Genomic DNA, 22,543 nt, shown 5'->3' on the forward strand with positions numbered 1-22,543 from the left:
TGTGGGACAAATGCTCTATGACACAAGAAGGATGCTGACCACTTAAACTATGAAGTGAAAGAAAAGTATTCCAAGAGGTGAACATTCTCTGAGAAAACCCCATGATGCCTGCTCTTTAGGAAAACATAAGTTGCTACAGTCAGGGTGGCATTCAGTTACCTGAAGACAGCTAAAATGTACTAACAGAAACACAAAAAGTTTTCTCAGAAATCCTCAAAATAATTGACAAATAAAATGTGAATTCCCCTATCTCCTAAGGAGAAAAAAATTAATTTATAAAAGTCTAGATTAGAAGATTTTTGATGTTATATAGGCTGATTCCATGTGAAAAAAAAAAAAGAGAGATAGAGCAATTAAAAGTATTCTACAATTCTCTGCCATACAAGATTGTTAGAAAACCCTGTGAAGATATTTGACATTACTCTCTTCTCTGATACAGAGCTCAAAGAAATTGAACTCTTTTGTTGAAAATATCCGTAGCTCCTTTCTACACTCCTGAACATCTCAGGAAACTTTTTTTCCTTAATCATATCTGGGCCTAAACTGTTGAAAGTTGATCTGGCCTGGTACATAAAAATGGGGAGCATTTGAGAGTGTTAAAAATTCTGCCCACAGGACATGAAATGTATCAAATTCATATACATTTTCCCAGATAATATGTTCGAAATGCCTCATCAAAATTCTCTCACTGGTATTTTCCCGTAGAATCAGGGAATATCTAGTATCTCCACTGAACAAAAATATCATTGCTCATCAATATCATCTTCCATTTGTCAGCAAGTTTAGACTTTCTGCTACCCACAAATCTGTCCTCACATATCCACAACTGTGATCTAACTGCCTCAGAACATTTTCAGAAGTAGTTGGAATTTAATTAACGACCTGTATATGTGTGCACATGCACATTTTCACATGTAAGTGTGGTGAACATCATCAGAAAACAACGTGCTCATGTGAAAATACGCCCCCCAACAGAGAAGAACAGTGAATTTGCCCCAGAAATTGTCTCTGGAATAAACACAATTAATCAGCACCCTGGAAGCCAGGAGACCTAAGTCCTCAGCCTGGCTCTGATTCTAACTAGGTATATGAGTTAAGAAAAAAAACTTTACTTCACAGACCTCAGAATCCAGTTCATAGAATATGAGGACAGGAATGAATGATGGCAAAAGCCTTTCCGAGTCAGTAATCTAGGTCTTATACAGCTTAGTAGTTTTGCTCTCTAATTACTATTAAAAATCAAAAGTTATATTATTCTGGAAAATTTGGTATTAGTACAGGCTATAATCAGCATCAAAGTATGAAGAATATCTAAAAGAAAAACTTCTACACAGATCATTCCGCCTAGGGCTGATGGTGCCTTGTGCCGGTCTCATGCTGTGTAGTGCTGCCGAGTAGGACGAGATACGGAATGAAGCAGCCTGGACTGAAAAATCCCAGCTCTCCCATCACTGGCTGTGCGACCTGAGTTACTTAAGTTCTCTGCGCCTTACATTTCTTACCAGTAACATGGGCATAACATAGCATCTCTTCTATTTTGTTTTGAGGATAAAATGAAATTAAACATGTAAAGTTGCCAGCACAGAGTTTACATAGATCAAGAGCCCAATGATTTTTAAATTATTAATACTACTCTAAGAATAGAGAAAATGAGAAAGGAAAATCTACTTCAATTATTATTTTTAACAAAACTTTTGAGGGAAAAGTGATTTTTTTAAACCCACATCAAATGGTTAATAATTTTTAACTACATCTGTACAATGCCCCATCAGTGATTAGAAATACAGGTCGCATCTGGCCAACACTCTAGTTTGTACTATGGAAGACAGCATGTTTGAACTCATGGGCAAGTTTCACTGAGGCACAGCTAAGCTGTCAAGAATGGATAGTGGATAATAAATTAGTATGAGGGCATTCATTATAAAGGCATCCTTTCTTACTGCTTCCTCAGTGGCACATCAGTAAGAGTAATTCTGAACAAATAGCAGCCACACATACATTTGCTACCACACATACCAAATGAAAGTGGGAAGAAAGGCACATTCTAACTGTGGCAAACATAGCAATCTACCCCAGGAAAACTATTTATTATTTAGTTAATCCAACAATATAGTTTGACAGGTTCTTTAAAAATAAACAAAACAGTGTATTCTGAAATTTATCAAGTGATTTTTTTCAAATAAATATCCATGCTGTGTTTGAATATTCTTTAAACCTTGACATTTATGTTGAGTTATAAACTAGCTATGAAAATGGGAACTTGGATTTCTCAAACGAAAGCCTCTTGGAGTTGGTAAATAATTCTCACTGCAGCTTCATAGATTCTATCCAAATTTTAAGTACAAATGTCAGAGCTAGAGACTATGAGGACTGATAAAAGTAGAGGTTTTGTTGATGTTTTCTATCCTATTACTGTTCTTATAAAGGTTTTTGTTCCAAATGAATACAGCACATCATATGGTATCTAGTTAGCACTGGCAGAGAAAAATGAATTTGTACAGTTCAGAGAGACTAAATAGAGATAATACAGGGTGAGGATATCAGCTTCTGTACATTTATTTCTTTTATTTAGCAGCGTGCATAAAACTAAGTGGACTTTGGGTAGAGAGCATTATGGTAAAAGGGTGCAAAAACGCCATGAAACTATTAATATTTTGAGAACTCTGACAAAATGAAGAACTGAGGCCAAACTGACACTACTGAGCAATCAACAAGAGTTGTCTGTGTTTTCATCAGCACTACTGGGCACATTTAGCACAACTGATCAGGATAACTTTGAGAAGGACCATAAGGATATAAAGACTCCTTCAAAGCAGTAGGAAAATGAATAGCTGAATGGAGAAAATTGTGCCACACATCTTCTTGTCCTATTACTGTTAACGCCAGCAGTCACAATCAGTCGTTTATTGTATAGGGCAATCTTGTTGATTAGAAACTGGATTCAAGTTCATCAAAATGGAATGGCATGTAACTCATCCCTTCTATTCCTACAGAAATAACTTATGCATCCTTATAGACATTTTTATTTGTAGCACTATATTATGTCATAAAAATTGGCTTTGGAAATGTATATAGTGCCTTGTCAATCACTTCTGCCATTTGTTTCTTGAAGGAGCTAGAAAACAAATCAGCAAAAAAAAAAAAAAGTTTCACTTTGGAAAAGGAGACATGATATTTTTATGATGATATTTATGATATTTAATATACTTAAAAATATTTTAAATATTGGTCTTGAAGTCCAATTGGTTTGTCATATTATTTGGAATATCTTTATATCAGAAAGTAAACACTTTGCTAAAGGATCCTGTATATAATTCTTAATTTAATGATCTAAAAGAAACAACCTTAAAGAAGTGAAATAATGTGTTCAAAATTACCCAGGAGGTCACTAAGTGGGAAAACAATGCAAAGCCAAGAAGTTTAAAGGTCATGGTCAGCCACTAACTTCTTTCTCTGACATGCAACATCAGCTCATTACCCCTAGTCCTGACCCAAACAGCAGAGGATAAACAAATTTAGTTGCTTAGCAACAGGATTGCAGAGCAAATTTGCTTTAATGTTGTTCTTGAGCTGATCATTTGAAGGTCCTTTCAGACCATGCAACCTCTAAAACCAGCAACTCTCCATAAATATTGACTTAGATCAAAAATAATGTTGATATTCAAATACTGAATACAAAGCCATTTCAATAGCAACATTATAATATTATTTAATTAATATTATGTGTATGACTATGTTAGATACTGTTCTACATGCTTTATACATTTTAACATGTAGAAAATGAAGAGATGAAAACTGTATATTGTAAATATATTGAATAGTGAAGAAGAGCTGAAACATACATATGAATAAATATATATTAAAAATGTTTATAAGGTTAATTCATAAGGCATAGAATAAGAGATCAACAAATATATATACCTCTGTTTAAAAAAATATATGAACACTTTATTTACATAAACTTTCCTTTCAAAGGTCTTAAAACATTTAATTTCACTTTCTCTTCCAAGTTTTTTGAAAGTTGAATACACACAAGTATGTTCTCCCTTGTATAAAAAGAAGTAAAAGGGGAAAACCTAAAGATCATAAAGTCATAGCGTCTTCTTAAAGCAAAAATATTAGTCACATAACTACCTCATGAGCTTTAGTTTAATGTTCATTTCAATTCATTACGTTTATAAACCAGATGCTGCCTATAGGAGTGTGCACGTGAAATTTCAGCATCACAACTCAACTAATACACATGGTAACATTGCTGAGACAAATAAGATTGTATTAACATAAAATTGTTAAGTAGTTACCTTTACCAATTCAGCCATTTAATAACACCAATTACTTGGGGCTCACTCTAAGGGTTTTGATGACTACGTTTCAGAGAGAAAGAACAAGGAACACAGTATCCTCAATTTTCTTACTCAGAGAAGCACAATGTAACAATAGAGCACTGAAGACATTTCAAGAAAAATGAATGATTCCAGACATATCAAAATTTAGCATTTTCTATATGTAATTTTAATGCCAATTTACTTATTTTGAAACATGAAATGATTTCATGGTTGCTAGAAAGGCTTACCAACTTTATTTATAATTTCTTTATGTCTAGTTGGTTGTCCCATTAAAAGAAGTGTGTCCTGTGGTCTTTCAGATGCTGTAGATTTACTTTGGGGGGAAAAAAAGTTCACAGTAAGAACAATAGTTCCAGACATCACAGATGGAAATTTAAATGTGGTGTGATACTGCACATCAGGAGCCAGCTAAGGTAACTGTGTTGCAATCTGCGAGTCACTCTTGTGAAAAGATCCCTTGGCATTTTCTTAACAAGAGCGGAGTGTTAGTGCCAGTGTTTTGGCTTCCTTCCATTTTCCACTGTATGAGCTTGAACCACCAATACTCTTTCTACATTTCACATCTTAAGTCATTTTAGGGTTATACAATTCACATTAATATTTTTCCTCAAACATACACTTCCGTGATGGCAACACATACCATATTAGGTGTTTATGAGATTCTTTAGGAAAAAATATGTTCTGCTTTTGAGCTGCAGTAACAGCAGTCTTATGTCTTTTTTTTTTTTTAACCAAGGTCCTGATTTCATTTTCTCACATTATCCAGTACTTATTCAACTTAAACGCTTTCATGAAACTGAACCAACTTCAGGACAGGCACAAATAAAAGCAAAAAAGAAAAGACTAGGAAAGAGAACACAGATACACACAACACGATACCTCGTAGCACACTGGAATATTTATCTTAAGTTTTTTTTGCATAGGAAAATAAAATGTATATTATAATATATACTTATATACTGTAAAAATATAATTTATTTTGTCATCTTATCAACACTTTTGATATTCCTTAATCTAATAAAAGTGAAACAAATCATTGACACAGTGATTTGTTCAACTATCACATTAATTTCAAAGATAAAATGTTTTGAGGACTAACTCAGAATCATATTTTTAAGTTAATTTTAAATATCAGTAATAAAATAGCTCAAATAATATCAGGAGTTGATATTGGGCTTCCAGTTTCCAAACTGGCTTTTAAGGAGATTAGAAGGCACCACTTCATCCTAATAAGTAAAAAAGCTGGACAAACTGAAAAATCGACAACTTTTCTTAGATCCATAAAAGAAGTGAAATCACAGGGAAAACCAATGCCTTGAATATTGGAGACAGACACACACAGAGATTCACAAACTGCTGGAGCAGAAACCCATGAGCACAAAATCTGCAGGACCCAGTGTTGGGTGGGGGAAGGGAAAGGGAAGTCTGAACTGTAATTGACACATTACTGGTGGCTCAGTGTGGATAACTCAGAGTTTAAAAATCCAGGGTGATCCAGTCATCTGGGTAGCCCCATACTTTTGTTAGTCTTACCTTCAGGAGTTCAACATGGATCTCTCTGGGCATATTTGAGAAAAATCCCCTCATGCTTCCAACACGGGGAGGAAAAAGGATCATTTTGAAAATACCAGTGCATTCTGTTCCTCTTAACAAGGTCTGCCCTAGGGAGAAACTGTTTACCCAGAATCTAACTTGCTGGGATCTAACAGAGACTAACTGAAGGGAGGGAAAACCCCAACCAGTTCTAGCTAGATTATTAAGGCAGTGAAACTGCTTTGTAGGATACCATGATGGTGGCTATATATAATCATACGTTTGTCCAAACACACAGAACGCACAATCTCAAGAGTGAATCCTAATGTAAACTGTGGTCTTTGGGTGACTGCGGTACATCAATTCAGGTTCATCAATTGTAACAAATGTACCAGTCTGGTAAGGGATGCTGACTATGGGGGGGATCATGCATATGTGGGGATGAGGGTATATGGGAAGTCTGTGCCTTGCCCAGAGTTCTGATGTGAACCTAAAACTGCTCTAGAAAATAGTCTGTTTCAAAACAGTTGATTTAGTCTAAAACTTACTTTTTAATTTTTTTTGTTCAATAAATCACATAATTACATTATTTGATTGCTCTCTTTTTAGATTCGTCTAGTTATTTTATTCCCTCAGCATTCTATTTCTATTATTTATTTACTGAATGCTCACTTAGTGTTTAGTATCTAACGCACATTATCCCATTTAACCATTCACATTCACACGTTGAAGTGGAAATTATCATTGCCATTCTACAGATGAAGTTTAAAAATGTTAACTTGTTTAAATTACAGAGCTAAGAAGCAACAAAGTCAGGGTTGGGACATAATGTTTCCTGTCACACTGTAGTCTTAAACAACATTATCAGTTATTAGAAGGATAAACTGTATCACACCAAACCCCATTATTTTTTTTAACTGAAATAATTCTTCAAAGTTGTTTGTGATGCCTCTGTAAAGCTACCTTCTCCAGAACTTCTGAGTAAAATTATTAACTTCTTTTCTAGAATGAGTAATAGTTGATTGAAGTGTTTTAAAAGCTGGGTGAAAATTTCTCATTTTTATTTGACTTGTTATCATTCAAAGTTTCCTGTCAAAATTATGGGACAGTTAGGGGCTATATTTAAAGGAATAAGCATGTCTAGCCTGCTGGTTATAGGAGTTAAATACTCTAGAAGAAATAGATGATACTATAAAATTATAATTAGGGACAAAAAGTTACCCAAATTGTACACTGTCACAGTTGAGGAACAGAATGAAAAGAAAGGAAGTAGATCAAGCCAAAGCTGGAGAACGTGTGTATACACACACACACACACACACACACACACACACACACACACACACTTTAAAGATGAACAGATACTCTAGTCCTCTGGAGTGAAAAAACATAGTCATAAATTAATAATCTGTTTATATTTCTTTTGTAAGGAGAAATCTTGAATAGCTTTTAGAAGACTCTGTGTCATTGTTTAAAGTATCAACATGGGAAAACATTGACTCAGTCTTTTTTATTAAATGCTTGATTTGGTAAACTGTATCATAATTGTGAAAATCAAGCCAGCATTAAAGACTACGAGGATGTTTTAAGTCTAAACCAACAAAAGACTAGTATTAATAACCTGAATATTATCAAATCATATTTTGTTTCATTTCTAATTTATTATCTTTGCTAATAAACACATGGCTATGGTCCTTAGCTGTGACGGATACATTACACATGAGCATGATGAGGCAGATACAGAGTAGAAAAAATGAAATTTTTGTATGTAAAAAAAGGGAGAAAGTAGAGAGGAAGATGAAAGTTTAGGTGGCTATAAAATAATCAGATTTAGGTTGGCTTCAACTTTTTTCAGTGTTTTCATTTTTAGACACAATAAAATATACTGAAAACTGTATGACATACTTTTGAAAATACAGAAGCATTGTTTCACATTCATTTCCAAAGAAGTAGAGTAGGATAAATTTAAGAAGAGACAGAACAGTTACATTTTAAAGCCACAGGCACCCTAAGTTGATTCCTTACAAATGGACTGAAACTTCCTATTGAGCAAAAAAAGAGGAGGGGTGGTGGTGAACAAGAGTTCTAAAATAGGCATTTTCAGAATATTACCATCAAGAGAGAGATTGCTATAATTTAACCACTGAGCTGAAATCTGAAATCCTTAAAGTGCATTTTTAGGCTGCTGATCCTGACCTCCTACAGGCCAATTAAAGCTAAATAATTGTTGTTGGTATGACAACCTCAGGGAGAAACAAAAGACTTCACTTTCTTTAAGCGAAGCTTCAAAGTTATTCTTTAGAATAGAAAATAAGCAGGGGTGGATATAAACTGTGGTAGCTTATGCAGTCACATTGCATAATGACATTTTTCTTCTAATAATGTTATTAAGACCACAATGGGTCACAGAGGGCTAGCCCATGCACATCATTGATTTGTGCATTTCAGCTGTCTTTAATCTAAGAATTGATTATCAGAGCCAAATTGATTATTTCATTTATATGAATAGTCAGTAAGGTATTTTAAGCACCATTTCAAATCCACATATTTCTTAGGTATAGCTTTAGTTTTATGTCTCACTAGGAGATGTGTTAAAGGGTCTGATGGTCAAAACCCACACACATTTCATTAAAAAAAAAAAACGCAAATTGTCACAATTGATCCATGTGAAAACTGCTATTACCGATCATATGGCAATGAAGGTGTCTTCATTGCTCTTCTACAGACACATTACTCTTGATTTTATTGAGGTTTGATTGATGTATAAGAAAGCGCACATATTGATGTAGAATTCTGAGTTCTGACATGATTACACCTATGAAGCCATCATTGCAATAGAGGTAATGAACATATATACATTACCCCTCCCAATTCTTTATGCCCATTATAATCCAGCCCTACACTCCTTCTCCCCAACCTTCCATCTCCAGTAAACCCCCTTACCTGTTTTCTGTTACTATAGATTAATTTGCCTTTTCTAGAATTTTATACAACTGGAATCAATACCATAAGTACTCTTTTTTGGTCTTGCTTCTTTCACTCAGCATAACTATTTGAGATTTGCCCATTTTATTGTGTTCCTTTTTATTATTGAGTAGTATTCTATCTACGAATATACTACAATTTGTTTACACATTTACCTGTTGATGGTCATTTGAATTATTTTCTGTTTTTGCCTATGACAAGTAAATAATAAATCTGCTATGAATATTTTTGTGCAAGTAATTATGTGGATATACGCTATCACTTCTCTTGGGTAAATATCTAGAAATGGAATGGCTGTATCATATGGTGGGAATACATTTAATTTTTTAGATTCCAAGCTGTTTTCTAAAGTGGTTATATCTTTTATTCCCAATATTCATGTACAGAGTTCAAGTCATTCCACAGCTTCACAATCAGTTGGTGTGGTATTCTTTTTAATTTCAACAGGCCTAGTGGGTATAGTGGTGTATCTAGTTGCAGCTTAATTTGCCTTCTCTAATGACTAATGCTGCTGAGTATCTTCTTTAGTGAATTGTCCATTCAACTCTTTTGTCCATTTTTTAATTTGGTTGCTTGTTTATGTAACATTGGGTTTTTTGGGCTCATCATGCTTTCTGAACATAAGCCCTTTATCAAATACGACTTTTGCAAATATTTTTCCAAGTCTATGGCTAATCTTTTCATTTTCTTAAGTGTCTTTTGAAAAGCTGAAGATTTTAATTTTGATCAAGTCTAATAAGCAAATCTTTTATTTTATGGATTGTATTTTTGTCAACATATATTAAAAACACTTGTTTAACCCAAATCACATGTTTTTCTCCTGTTTTCCTCAAGCACTTACAGTTTTAACTCTTTTATTTAGGTCTACAACATATTTCCATTAAATATTTGTGTATGATATAAAGAAAGGAAAAAGTTCATTCATTCTTTTTCTCTCTCCCTCTTGTTTTTGGCTGTGTGTATGTGTGTTTTGATTATGGCTGTTCAATTATTCTAATACCATTAGTTGAAAAGATGATCATTACCCCATTTGATTGCCTTGGTATTTTCATCTAAAGTCAATTGACTTTATATTTGTGGGTCTATTTCTGGATTCTCTATTATGTTCCATTGATACCTCTGCCATTATCACAGTGTCTTGATTACTGGAGATTCATATTAAATATTTTTATTAACTAGAGTAAGTACCCACATTTCTTTCCAAAGTTGGAAAAGCCAAAATCATTTTAGCTATTTTAGATCCTGCATTACCAAATAAATTTAGAATTAGTTCATCGGCATCTCCAGCCTAAGTCTTAGCAACTGATTTCATGAAAAAAGGATGACAATGTAAATTAACAGCTTTCAATATTATTCATCTTGACCTGACCCAACTTTGCTAATAAGTCATTTCATTATGCCTATTGTGATGTCCAACTCATAAAACTGAATCGAAATTATGTGTTGTCTCAAAACATTTTGAAGATAAATGTAATTTCTTTTTGCTTAAGTTAAAAAAAAAGGCATCAAACTATCTAGATCTAAAAGAAGGAGAATAATCTTTCCAGGTGACTTATAACAGCTGATGGCAACTAGATGTAACAGCAATCCACTATCCTTACTTGGTATCTCAGGGGCTGACTTCTCAAGCATAATTACATGTTGTCTTAAATCCCCAAACACAGAAACAGTCAACAAATTGCACCCAAATGCTGTAAAGTTTTTTTTTTAATCCCCCTTTAGTCACGAAGGTATAGATGTTGCCTATAATACAGGTTAATAAAAAAGAAAACTGCAGATCAGCTGCCTCACTGTGGTATGGCGTATACCTCAGGAAGAGCAGCCTATGGTTATACCTTGAAAATTACACTTTCAATTGTGTGACCACACAATTATTATTCTTTCTCTGGGAACTTTTCAGGGATCTTTTAACTTTTCAACTTATCAGTGATAAATAATCAACAAAAAACAGCATCCATGTTTTTACCAGTAATATAGAAAGCTTAAGTTCCATGTAATTTCTAAAATAGCTATATAGTTTCCTTAGGTAAAAGTTAAATCCTCATATTTTTATATGAAATTTAGACAGCTAGCTAGAAACTCACAAACAGAGTATCATGGAGCCTACCAAGCATGAACACCTAAAAACAGTCAGAATAATTGTAATTTCAGGGATTTTCTTAAAGCAAGATGTTAGTTTCTGCTAGATAGAATTAAGAGACCTTCACTATTCTAGACAAAGCGTTTGAATGTAAAGAAAAGAAACCTAATCAGACCATTCTGAGAAAAAGGGAAGTGGAACAAGGAAGACACCAAGGATCAAAGTAGCTCTAGAGGCCTGCTCCTGTTTGCCATGTCTCTGTCTCTGTCTGTCTGTCTCATTTACCATATTTTCTCATTCAGTTTCTTAGATTCTCTCTCTAGAGATTCTAGATTGTTCTCTCTGCTTGCTTAGAGCCTCCAGTCCTTTGCTATTTATTTTATTTGAACATACTCTCATGAATTTTTTTAAGAATAACGACCCAGCTCTTCTTTCTCAATAGTATCTTTTAGGCAAATGAAGTGAGGGCTGTAAGGGGAAAATTATTAGAAGATAGTATGCAAAAACAGGCAACAATAACAGCACATGTAAATCTGTACTGTCCTCTTGGAGATTTTCTAGGTCTTTTCTTGGATATCTGGTGTCTATGTTAGCTGGGGGAAAATGTAAAATGCAAGAGTTGGGACAACTGTCATGTCACTATTGCTAGTGAGGTGGCAGACCAAAATAAGACACCAAAATAGGTAGGATGCATCAAGATTTCCTTAAGGTCATTAGTGGGATGTTTTAGTTGATTGCAATTTTATATTTCTATGTAAAATGCACTGATTCCTTTAAGTTAAATTATTGAAACTACTTAGTACTTCCAGTATAATGCTTAAGATTAAAGAAACAAACTCTTTATGTCACATATGCCACACAATGACAGATGGTCCATTTCAAGCTGATCTGAAAGCACTGAAACTGCATGCTTCATAACAAGGATCATGTTTGCTGCATATCTTCAGGTGCCTTTATATGATACCATATCATACGCTGGCATATATGCTAGATCCTGTTTCACCCACTTCAGCTGTGCATGGGCGCAGGACACAGTTTATCTCCAACTAGATTTAAGTAGCTTCTGATAATTCACTAGAGTCTACAGACAGAAACAGATACTCCCATGTTGACTTCCTTTGAAATTTCCCTGGAAGTAACTGTCATGGCTTAATTATGTATTCATAATAAAGCAAGACTTAGGCAGAGGTAAGGCCTTAAAATCTGCCAAAATGATACCCGAGTATTAAATTAATGCTAGGCAGAAAACAGAACTCTGTATCAAATCTTTTATATTCCTGGTGGCTTAAGAAAAAGTGACCTCCCTTAATAGTTATAAATATTATCCCTGTGGTAGTCAAGACCTAGGTTTGTTCAGGATTTTTTCATTACTCCTCCTTCAAAACACAGGGTACAAACAAGTCTCTATCATGTTTAGGGTCAGGATTGCTTTGGCTAAAGAAAAGTGAAAGGAAGTGATGCATGTCACCTCCACAAAGAAGCTTTAAGAGAGCCTCGGAATAATTCACCTTGTTTCCTTTTCCTGCCTCAATAATCATCAAAGTGTGTGTGGAGATAAAGCCTCCATTAGCTGGGTCTTGGAGTGACTGTGATGGAGTAACTAACTTGACAACCGTTGTTTCACTCTGCTGAACACGTAGTATAAGTAGGAAGTAAGCTTTTGTTTGTTTAAGCCACTCGGATTTTGAGATTGAAGGGTTGTCATTATCACTGCATTATCTATACTACTACTAAATCACAGCACATAACCTCACACATACCCCTCAAGGACATTCACCCGACAAAATGGAAAGAAACTGTTTCAACAAGAAAGATTTCAACAGAAGAGTAAAGTGAAAACTAGAAGAAAATCCTGGTTCAATAGGTAATGCAAAAGTAATTCAGAAATAGGAAAACTATCTACTTTTTAAAATAATTCTTAATCTTTCAGAAAAACTTGGTTTGAAAAAAATTTTTTCCTTTATTTGTGAGCTCCCAGTACAAAAAAATTTAATTTCTTACTAGTGACACTGAATGCTGGAACCTACCCACTTCGTTACTATAATTCTGGGACTATTAACATTTAGCTTAAGCCAAGAATCAGGCTTTAAAAAAGTAATCAAATAAATGTGCACAGTGCAAAGGACTGTAAAGTACAATTCAGGAGGTGTCTCTCCACAATGACTCCTAACACATTAGTTATTTGTCTAGGTAGGTAGAGATTTACCCATCCGGTGCCTCTAACAACACCAAAATCACAGCGGTCTGGGAGAGTCTCCTCCACCAGTTGTAGAAAGTGCACATTAGTTCAATCAAAGGATAGTAGCTGCCAGCACTGCTTGGCATTAATGACCAATCAGTTCCTTACTCCCTCAAAACCTAGGCCATTTCTTAGACTTTCAAATTTGAAGCCTTTACACGTTTTTTAACAATGTAAGTTTTGAACTATTATAGCAAATTTAAGGATCTATTTAATTGTTCTGTGTTAGATAAGAACACCAAAAACACGATTAGAGTAATAAATCATGAGCAAGAGATCTATAAAGCAAAGCATCAAATGCCTCTGTCCAGAGAGTCTTCAGAACACACAAGAGTCCTGCCACTTACTTTGAGTTGAATATATAGGGGAAAGGCAGTTCACATCTTTACAGGCATTGATCAGGACGTAACTCATTTTTGTTATTAGTGGAGTGCTGCAGGTAAATCTAACAAAATAACATATGGTTGATTTTCAAATAGAACACTCAACCATTGTTCTCCATTATCTGATCTGTACATCTTCAGAGGTTACCTGTGGTTGTGGAGTCTATTCTAACCCTTAGAGATGATAGTCCTGAAAGCTCTCTCTGCCCATTTTATCGAGGACTTAATTTTATTCCTTCCAGTGTCCTAAATAATGCTTCAAGTTGACAATACACTTTTCTTGCACTCTCCCAGAGTAGGTTATTGCAAACCTTTCTTCTCCACTCTTAGAATTTAGACTAGAACAAGCAAAATTTCCTGTTTTGTTCTTTTCATTTGTCATGTAGTCAATGGAATTTAATTTGCAGTAACATTAAACCACTGAAAAGAGAGACATTAGTGAGAGTATGTTCAAAAATATTTTCCAGGATACGGACTTATATCTACCACATCCAAGAAAACAATTAAGCTCTGATTCTATAGGTAAATTATACATGTACGATGCAAAACTCTGAAGAGAATGTTACTTTTAATGAAATGCAAAGAAATCATGATATAGAATATAGTTATAAAAATTCTGAAAGCTCAAAGTCTTATTTGTAAATCAAGGATTGAACTTGATTATCATATCTTTGCCAAATAGTCTAGATTTGGTAAAAAGCCCCATCTCATTATAATTTCTTTTAATGTGATCTCTAATAATTTAAACAGTGTAACATCATACATAATACATGTCAATATACTGTGCCAATATAGGATGTGATATAGCTATACTCCTCTTTTATATTTAAGATGTATGAACGCAATACATCCTGTTATCTAATGCAGCCAGGAAGACATTTGTGAAGAAAGTTAGCTCAGTACTCCTTCTCTCAAAAAAAAAAAAAAAGGGAAAAATTCTTTCTTTGGGTTTTCAGAACATTGTCAAATGAATTAAGTATTAATTATTTTCAATATAGCCACTAGAAGAAAAATCGTACCATTTAAAAGAGAAACATGGATTTTATAATAATAAATGTGTTAAAGGTCCATTCAGTAAACAAATAAGGGAAAGAGTAAACAGCGAAAATTGAACAGACCTATGAAAAATACATTAACTTTTCAATTAAAAGTATACATCTTTTCACTTATAAGTAAAATAGTGATGTGATGATGATGATAAATATGGTGACACCAACGATAATTATAAAAAGAAGCTTCTAGCCTTTTTAGGAACTTATGGTGCCTCTGGGGGAGAAAACCCCAAAATATCACAATCCAAATTTTAATGAGACTTCAGATCTTCAATATGCTGTCAAAGAAGCTGCTCCCTTTCCTTACTTTTTAAAAAGGAATTGAGAAATATGAAAGCTTAGAAAAAACAAAATACAGGCTGGCAGGAAGAAATTCCATCTTGTTGGGTCTCTGAAACAGCGGAGGACTGAACACTTGTAAACAAGGTACCTTGAGCAATAGTTGCCTTCTGGCTTGTAGTTTGAGGCCAAGAATAGCATGATAAACTTAGAATGTGTTTATCTCTTGGCAGCTTCATTTTACTTGCAAGCTGGGAGGGACAAAGACCAACAATTTTCCACCTACAAAGTGCATCTAAACTGGCAGGCAACTCAGTGAGTAAGTCAACTTAAACCTCCAGATTACAACTACTTTCAAAGACAGATGGACAATTTTGGTAAGGGGATGATTCAGCCAATATCTCAAGGCATTTGTGGTTACAATGTCCTGTAGTTGGGGTGTGTGCTGGTGGGGGGAGAGCTTTAATTCGAAGACTTCACATACGTTTAGTGCTATTTTAAGAGAAATGGTATGTGTGCAAATTTTTATAATTCCATGTTCATTGCTAGTTGAAAACAGGTAGGAAAGTGGCAGCATTTTAAGAACCTGTGTTTTCTCTCCAAAATAGAGAAAGCTAAACAGTTTCTCCAAATAGTCATTTTATTCTGTTATTTTTTACTTCTTTCGTTGCAGCAAAGCTCTGTATCTGTTTTATTCAATGGCTCAATGCCAACTGTTTAATGGTTGATTATAAACCCAGGTAGACTTTTATATTTTATCTTCAAATTGCTTAATTTAGGATTAATGTTAATTATATGAACTACGGTTGGGAAAAGAGGGGCTTGGATGCTGTAATTTTGTAGACTGTGAAAGAAACTTCTTGTTACAAGGTCTGAGACATCTGCCGAAGATGGGTTATTTGTGTAGTAGGGGTGCTATGTTTCAAATATGGAGATATTTTGAGATCACAAAACAAAACTCTTTTTTTAACCCACTGGATTCTTTTTTTTTTTTTTTTTTTTTTGCTTTCAATACAGTCTTCTGCTTCAACACACAGCTATTACCCAAGAAGATTCTGAATCCTTGGAAAGTGGAGGTAAAATCTTTCAGTATTGGGAGAGCTATTTTATGGCTAGAGCATGGTTCTGATTTAACAAGAAATTGGAAAGAAATGATTTATATTACCAAAAGGATGAAGAAGGATTTATATTACCAAAATGTTTCATAAAACATTCCATGATCAGAGAATACAAATAATTTCAGAATGGAAAATAAGTATGCTCAACTGTTTATTCAACTCAAAAGTTTCTGTTGGAAATTTGTTTCATGTGAAATAAAATTAAAAGATTTTTTACACTTATTTTTATAAGTTATTAAAAAGTAGATTTATGAAGAGAAAAAGCAATGGCCAAAGCAACAAATACTTAGAAATGTCAGAAATGGATTCTAAGTAGTTCTGTGTGAATGACTCATCATGATTTCTTCCAGACAGTGGCAAATTAACATATTTTACACCCAGAGCAAAATTAATGCAGTTGAGCCTGCCAAATTCCAATTCCTTTGCCATGCCACATGTCCAGAATAATTGTTTGTTTCCCAAAACAAGGGTTTTCTGTGGACCTCCACCAGAGCTCATGCTGGAGTTTAAGTCCTGACAAGAATGGGTAGTTATTTTTCAGTTGCATCCTGTAACCCTTAATTTGTTGAAGAGATTCAGCCTTATTCAGGCCAGTGTTATCTTTTTGCCTTTTTTTTTTATATACCTACCTACTTTACTTGTTCTGTTTGAATAACACCACTAGATAGAAAACTAACTTGAATTAAGTATTTTCTGATAGTAGATTTCTAACTTTTATGAAACATGTCATTGGTGAAATGGTATTTCAAGAAACATATTTTTCTTGAGAACAACTTAATGTATCTGTTCTTTACATTTTACAAGGCTTTTAAAAGTTTTTTAGATTAATAAAAGGTCACGTGATTGGGCAAATGGGATGTTGCCGAGCCCACTGCAATTGGGAATCAGAACTGACATAAAGCCTCCTTGCTGTTAAAAGTGAATCAGTCCCACCTAGAAAACAACTCTGTGTAACTGAAGTTTGTCATTCACACTGTCAGATAATCACTTGTTAAACATCAGCCTTTTAAGTATAATCATATCTAATTCATGGAATTAGAAATTCAGGCTTTCTGAAAGAATTCTAAAGGTATTTCTGTCTTATTTGATTTCCATAATACCCTTTGCTTTCCTTTCCTTCCTACCTCCCCATCCAAATATTGGAGAAGCGATGGCCTCAATATAAATAGTATTTATCCCCAAAGGAGATACTGTTCAAAATGAGTTGGAACCCAATGGAAAAATATGGCAAGGTAATTCTAAAAAGAATTCTCAAGCATTTGTCAACATCAAAAATGCCAGTATTGGAAGAAGACTCAGTAATTCAACCCCCACACAGACATTCTAGATGCCAGAATGTTTTTCTCACAAAGAAAGGAATGTTGGTAATGATTCTTATGACCTCACAGTCCTTAAGGACATACATTCTAATAGAGAGAGAGAAACAATCAGGATTTAGTAAGGGAAAGTAAAATGGATCAGAATAGGAAATAAGTGTTTCTCTTCTCTGAAAACAACAGGCACACATGGAGGCTGTCAGAGCCACTATATATTGAGAGGAAGAAGGAAATATTGCCCATTCTCTGAGAACATGCAGTTCTGTCCAGAGGGAGAACTTAAGAAGGTGAAAAATGAAAAAATGCATTATCAAGGCAATTAATGCCAAAAAGGATCCTGACCTCTTAGCAAAAGTGGACTTCTCTTATCTACCAAAACCTACAGTAATTTGTTGTTTCTAGCTTTTATTGTCATAACCTGGCATGTAAACAAATGCTCTGAAAAGTCTGAAAACATAGAAAGAAAAAGTTCTTCTCTTCTCTATGCCAGGGAAAACATTCTGCCAACTACCTCTTAACTTAAAAGGGAGAATCCAGTCCAATGAGACTAAGTGAGATGACTGGAATGTAAATTATCACTGTCCAGTACAAACAGCTAGAGAACACTTTCCATTTAAAAGTGTCTTGCTGCTGAACAAACATAGCTAACTCCCTTGAAGATTATTTTAGCCCCCATTGCCTTTGCACGAAGATTCCTCATGTTACTTTGAGATCGTCCTTTCATTACACTGAGAACAGGCCATCTCTATTTGAGTGTGATGAGAAAATTAAGCCACTGAGGGAGACTGAAAGTTTGGCTCTGGACCATGCCATTGGAAGGACGTTCAAATGTTTACAAATGCTTTTCCTTGGCTGCACAGTACCTGCACCTGTGTTTTATGCTAAGAAAATATTTCCATCCCCAAGAATATTTAAACTGTTAAATTCAAAACACAGAAGACAACTTTAACTCTGTGGTAAGGACCTGATTATTCTACCTCTGTAGTGAATTCCAATCCAATTTCAGCTTCTTCCTACCCACTTTTTTCCCACATTCTCTTCTTACCCTTTCCCCTACCCACATTTTGGCTAATCCCTGCCCAACAGGATTTCCACTGGAGTAGCCAATAAAAAAAAGATATGAAGCAATCCAAGAATTTCCTATAGAAATATATTCCCTTTACAATTACACACAATGGCCCAAAATTAAAGCAATCTCAATTTTAATTCTTATAAGTTTTGATTCCTAATACTAATTATGTTCAATATTTTTCTCTGGACTCAAAATTTTATCAGGCAAATCCCTGAAAGCCTATTTACAACAAGCAAATTCCCCGAAGTCAATTTGATGAAGGCTTAGTACTTTTATCTGCTAAACTTAAAAAAGTAAAGTACAACAGTCCATACTGGAAAAAATACTTTCACCATCTTTTCAAGATTTCAGTGGAGTTTTAGTTGACCACTTTTCAGTTTGTCTTCATAACAGAATCTTAAGGAATGCTTAATTCTCTCTGCCCCGATAGAAAAATATATCCATAAAAATATACCCATCAGGAAAATATTTTCATGAAGAACGTTTTCATGAAGAATAAATTACATATTCATAAAAATACAGTTTTGAATAAGTATTTGAATATATTCTTCCACATGAATATATTTTGAATACAGTCTTATGAATATACTCTTGTGACACAGATTCTTCCATCTCTCTGATCTGCCTCCTTTATTACATCTTGTCATTTCAATCTCCTCTTTCACTGCACGTCAATCCCCTTCTTCACCTGTCACCCCAAATCCCCTTCCAGTCTGTCCCCTAGGTAGGACGACCAGATATCCTGGCCCAGAACGTTCCAGTTTTTTCATTTGTGGTAGATAAAATCACCTGTGTTAAATATTTTAGTGTCCCTTTTCCCTCTCAAATGAATTCTGGTTTGAACAATATTTTACGTAATTCCTCTCTTGAGTCCTCCATCTCTGTCACCTCCAGTCTGGGATTTGTTGTGTGATGGCAGTCCTTGCTCTCAGACAATCTCTACTTCTTTATTTCAGTTCCTTCCAGTTATAGCAACAAGTAGTCAAGGAGAGACAAATTAAAACCACTGAAAACACTGAGGAAGACAAAGTAAAAACTTTCAAATAAAACTTTGCAGGAAACTCCAGTGGTTAGCAAAACTACTCCATGTAGTAAAACACTGTAAATGTGTTCAAAGTAGTGAAAAGAAACAAATAAACATGAGCAATACAATTTTTTATCAAATTAAATTTTAGAAAATGATCTTTCAGGGAGTGAATCTGGAACTAGGTAAGGAGAAGTAGGACAGGAAGAAGAGGTGGTTTACACAGCCTCTAGGAGGACTGTGATATGCCCCTCCAGGAAAGTAGTATCACTACCCAATTTAAGAGTCTTTGCTCTGAAATTCTCTCCAAATTAAATATGCACAATGGGTATAACATAAATTTATGCAATCTAAGACATCAATATCGCCATTTATTGAATGCTTATTCTATGCCTGGAACTAGGCTATGCTGTTATCTTACTTAAAATCTTGAAAGCAATTATTCCAATTAAATGTTATTTTCATGAGGAAACTAATGTTCAAGGAAGTTTTTTAACTTGCACAAGGTGACACACCTACTATATGAAGAAGGTAAGAAATGAACCCAGGACTGCTGAACTCTACAGCTGATGCCCCTACACACTATGCAAAGAAAATCTTGAGGAATATGATGTAATCTAAGATGGCTATAAAAAAAAACCTATATGTATGTATGAGGTATACATGATAAGTAAGTGTGATATGTAAGCTTTAGCATTCATTTAATAATTAGATAAATGGAAGACTTGAAGGAAAATTTTCATGAAATAAATCAAGTAATCTGTGGGAGGGAGACTTTTTTTGTACTCAGAAAATAGAGTAGAGGCAAAGAGAATTAAGCATTTCTTTTCTGTGAGGCTAATTAAAATATATAAAGCTCTTAGCACATTATCTGGCATATTTTAAACACCAAAATATACTGTAATTTAAATAATGTTTAAATAATATTTATGTTTACTATATTAATACTGATAATATTAAACACTAAACTACTTCATTTGACATATATTTGAGTGTTATGACATGATATGGGCTGCTAAGAAACAAAGTTAAAGTGGTTGGCATTTCCAAAATAAATGTATTTTTACAAAGATTTGCTAACAGAGTTTTGATGAAATTACACCTCTTCATTTCCACAGGAACAGAATCAGGCTATACAGGCTTCAACTCTTCCAGATGTGAATAGGTATATATTGATTGAAAGTGTTGTGACAAATATTTTCCCATGTGATTTGCATGTTTTCAAACTCATGAAGCACATGAATGTGTTTGTAGACACATGCTTATGTAAGTGTTAGAGAAACAAACAGAACAAAACTTGAATTTAGATAATTTTGATTTATTTTCAAAATTTATTGGGGAATTAATTAAAGAGCTATTAAGTTTTGTCACGTGGTATGTGCAAAAGTGGAAAACATTTAGTAAACTATCCTGAAAGGAGCCTTTGTATGTATTTGCATACAGTTGCTAAAAAGCAGAATGGGACTTAGGGACTCTAACTTTACTCACCCAGAGAAACATATTCACCCCCTTTTAAATAGGGGTATATATTTTCTGTTAACATAGAAAAAATGTATTGTTCAACATTAAAAATAATTCTGAATCTTTCATAACATTTTGATTTCCTACCATTAGTTCAATAAAATAACCTTTTTAAAAAATTTAATCTTTTTGAAACGCTAAAATTTCTCTTTAGATATCAAGTGGCTCCTAAAATCAATATTTTGATAATTTAATTTAAAGGAATCATAAACATATGGATTAGCTTTCACTAAATGGCACATGATATTAAAAATTAAGGAGAAAATGCTCTTAGCATAATATAGATCAGTTGGAGCTTATCAAAAATATTTTTAAAATACTGATTCTATATTTTTTCATATTATAAAATATATGAGTGTGTAAAGTGTCAGCAAACGGAACTTTTTCTCTGGTTCTTTTTTTTTCAAGAAAAATCTTAAAATTTAAGTTCTATAAACATATTTTTCCAATTAACATTTCTCTTCATTCTTGAACTGCTCCGTTTTTTCAATTAGCTAAATTTTTTAACTTGTTTAATTACTAAGTTTAATTATTCAGCTAATAAATAGGATTTATTGGTTTTCCCCAAGAGGTTTACAGGAATGGCTACATATTTGATGCAGAAAACTTTAGAAAGCACCGTAGAGTTCATAGAAAGAAACACAAGACAACAGAAACACTAAAAATCTGGGTAGCGGTAACCATTGTTAACATGTAGTTACGTAAACATTTTGGCTTTTGCATCAAATATATGTCTTCCATATACATTATATGGAAGACAAATACACACATACAAATACTGTGGAGTCACGTTGTAACTTACGGGACTACTACTATATGTACTCAGCCAAAAAAAAAAAAAAAAAAGGAAATAGAAAGGTATTGGGAATAAAGGAATGGCAAGTGAAGGAAGTAATGAAGTAATAAAAGTTAGGAGAGAAAAAAAGATGAGAGGGAAGGAGTAGGAAGGTGGGAATTAATGGTTTCCCAAATTGAGTTAATTCACTGGCTGTTCCCAAAAAGAGCATTTAACCTGGAACAAGCATGAAATGGGAGAAGCCAATCCATGCTCTTAGTTTCTGACCCCTACTCCAGGGAGCTTTTCATGCTTTTTGTTGTTCAGTAACTTGCATGGAAAAATTTCGTCGAGTCTGTGTCCCTCATGGCGTGCCATCACTAAGGATTCTTCGAGCTTTTTTTAATTACTATTTTTAATCTTAAGTCTGCTGTCCTAGAGGCCACCCCAATGGCAGCACATCCTACTGGTCAGCCAATTATTGCTCAAACTCTCAGTTCAAATACCTTGGGCCTGTAAGCTTTCCACACTTTTCCATTAACATGTATTTTTTAATTTCTTATTTTCTGAGGCTCAGATATGCTCATTCACATAAAAATTCTAAACATTAGATAAACAAATAAAATATATTAATATATAATATGTCTACTTTTTATATAGCTACCTGTGTCTGTTTACATCTATTTACTTATTTATCTATCATCTATCTATATAACATTTCTTGACCAAGTTAGGTTTATTCCAAGAATGCAAGATTGACTAGCATTCAAATATAGACCACTGTAATTTACCAATTAAAGTATAATAGGAGGAAAATAAT

The 22,543-nt window shown here is 34.0% G+C and overlaps 2 long non-coding RNA genes across 2 annotated transcripts in view; one reads left to right on the forward strand and one right to left on the reverse strand.

The window, feature by feature from the left end:
• LOC116152064 (uncharacterized) overlaps positions 1–22,543 on the reverse strand; it is a 659,999-nt gene that overhangs the window by 300,000 nt on the left and 337,456 nt on the right. The window lies entirely within an intron of this gene.
• On the forward strand, positions 15,201–20,598 carry LOC135321061 (uncharacterized). Its single transcript, XR_010380480.1, has 3 exons — positions 15,201–15,274; positions 15,915–15,973; positions 20,546–20,598. It is a non-coding gene; the product is annotated as an uncharacterized LOC135321061 (long non-coding RNA).

This window comes from Camelus dromedarius, chromosome 3, assembly GCF_036321535.1.
Source record: "Camelus dromedarius isolate mCamDro1 chromosome 3, mCamDro1.pat, whole genome shotgun sequence".
Classification (NCBI taxonomy): domain Eukaryota; kingdom Metazoa; phylum Chordata; class Mammalia; order Artiodactyla; family Camelidae; genus Camelus; species Camelus dromedarius.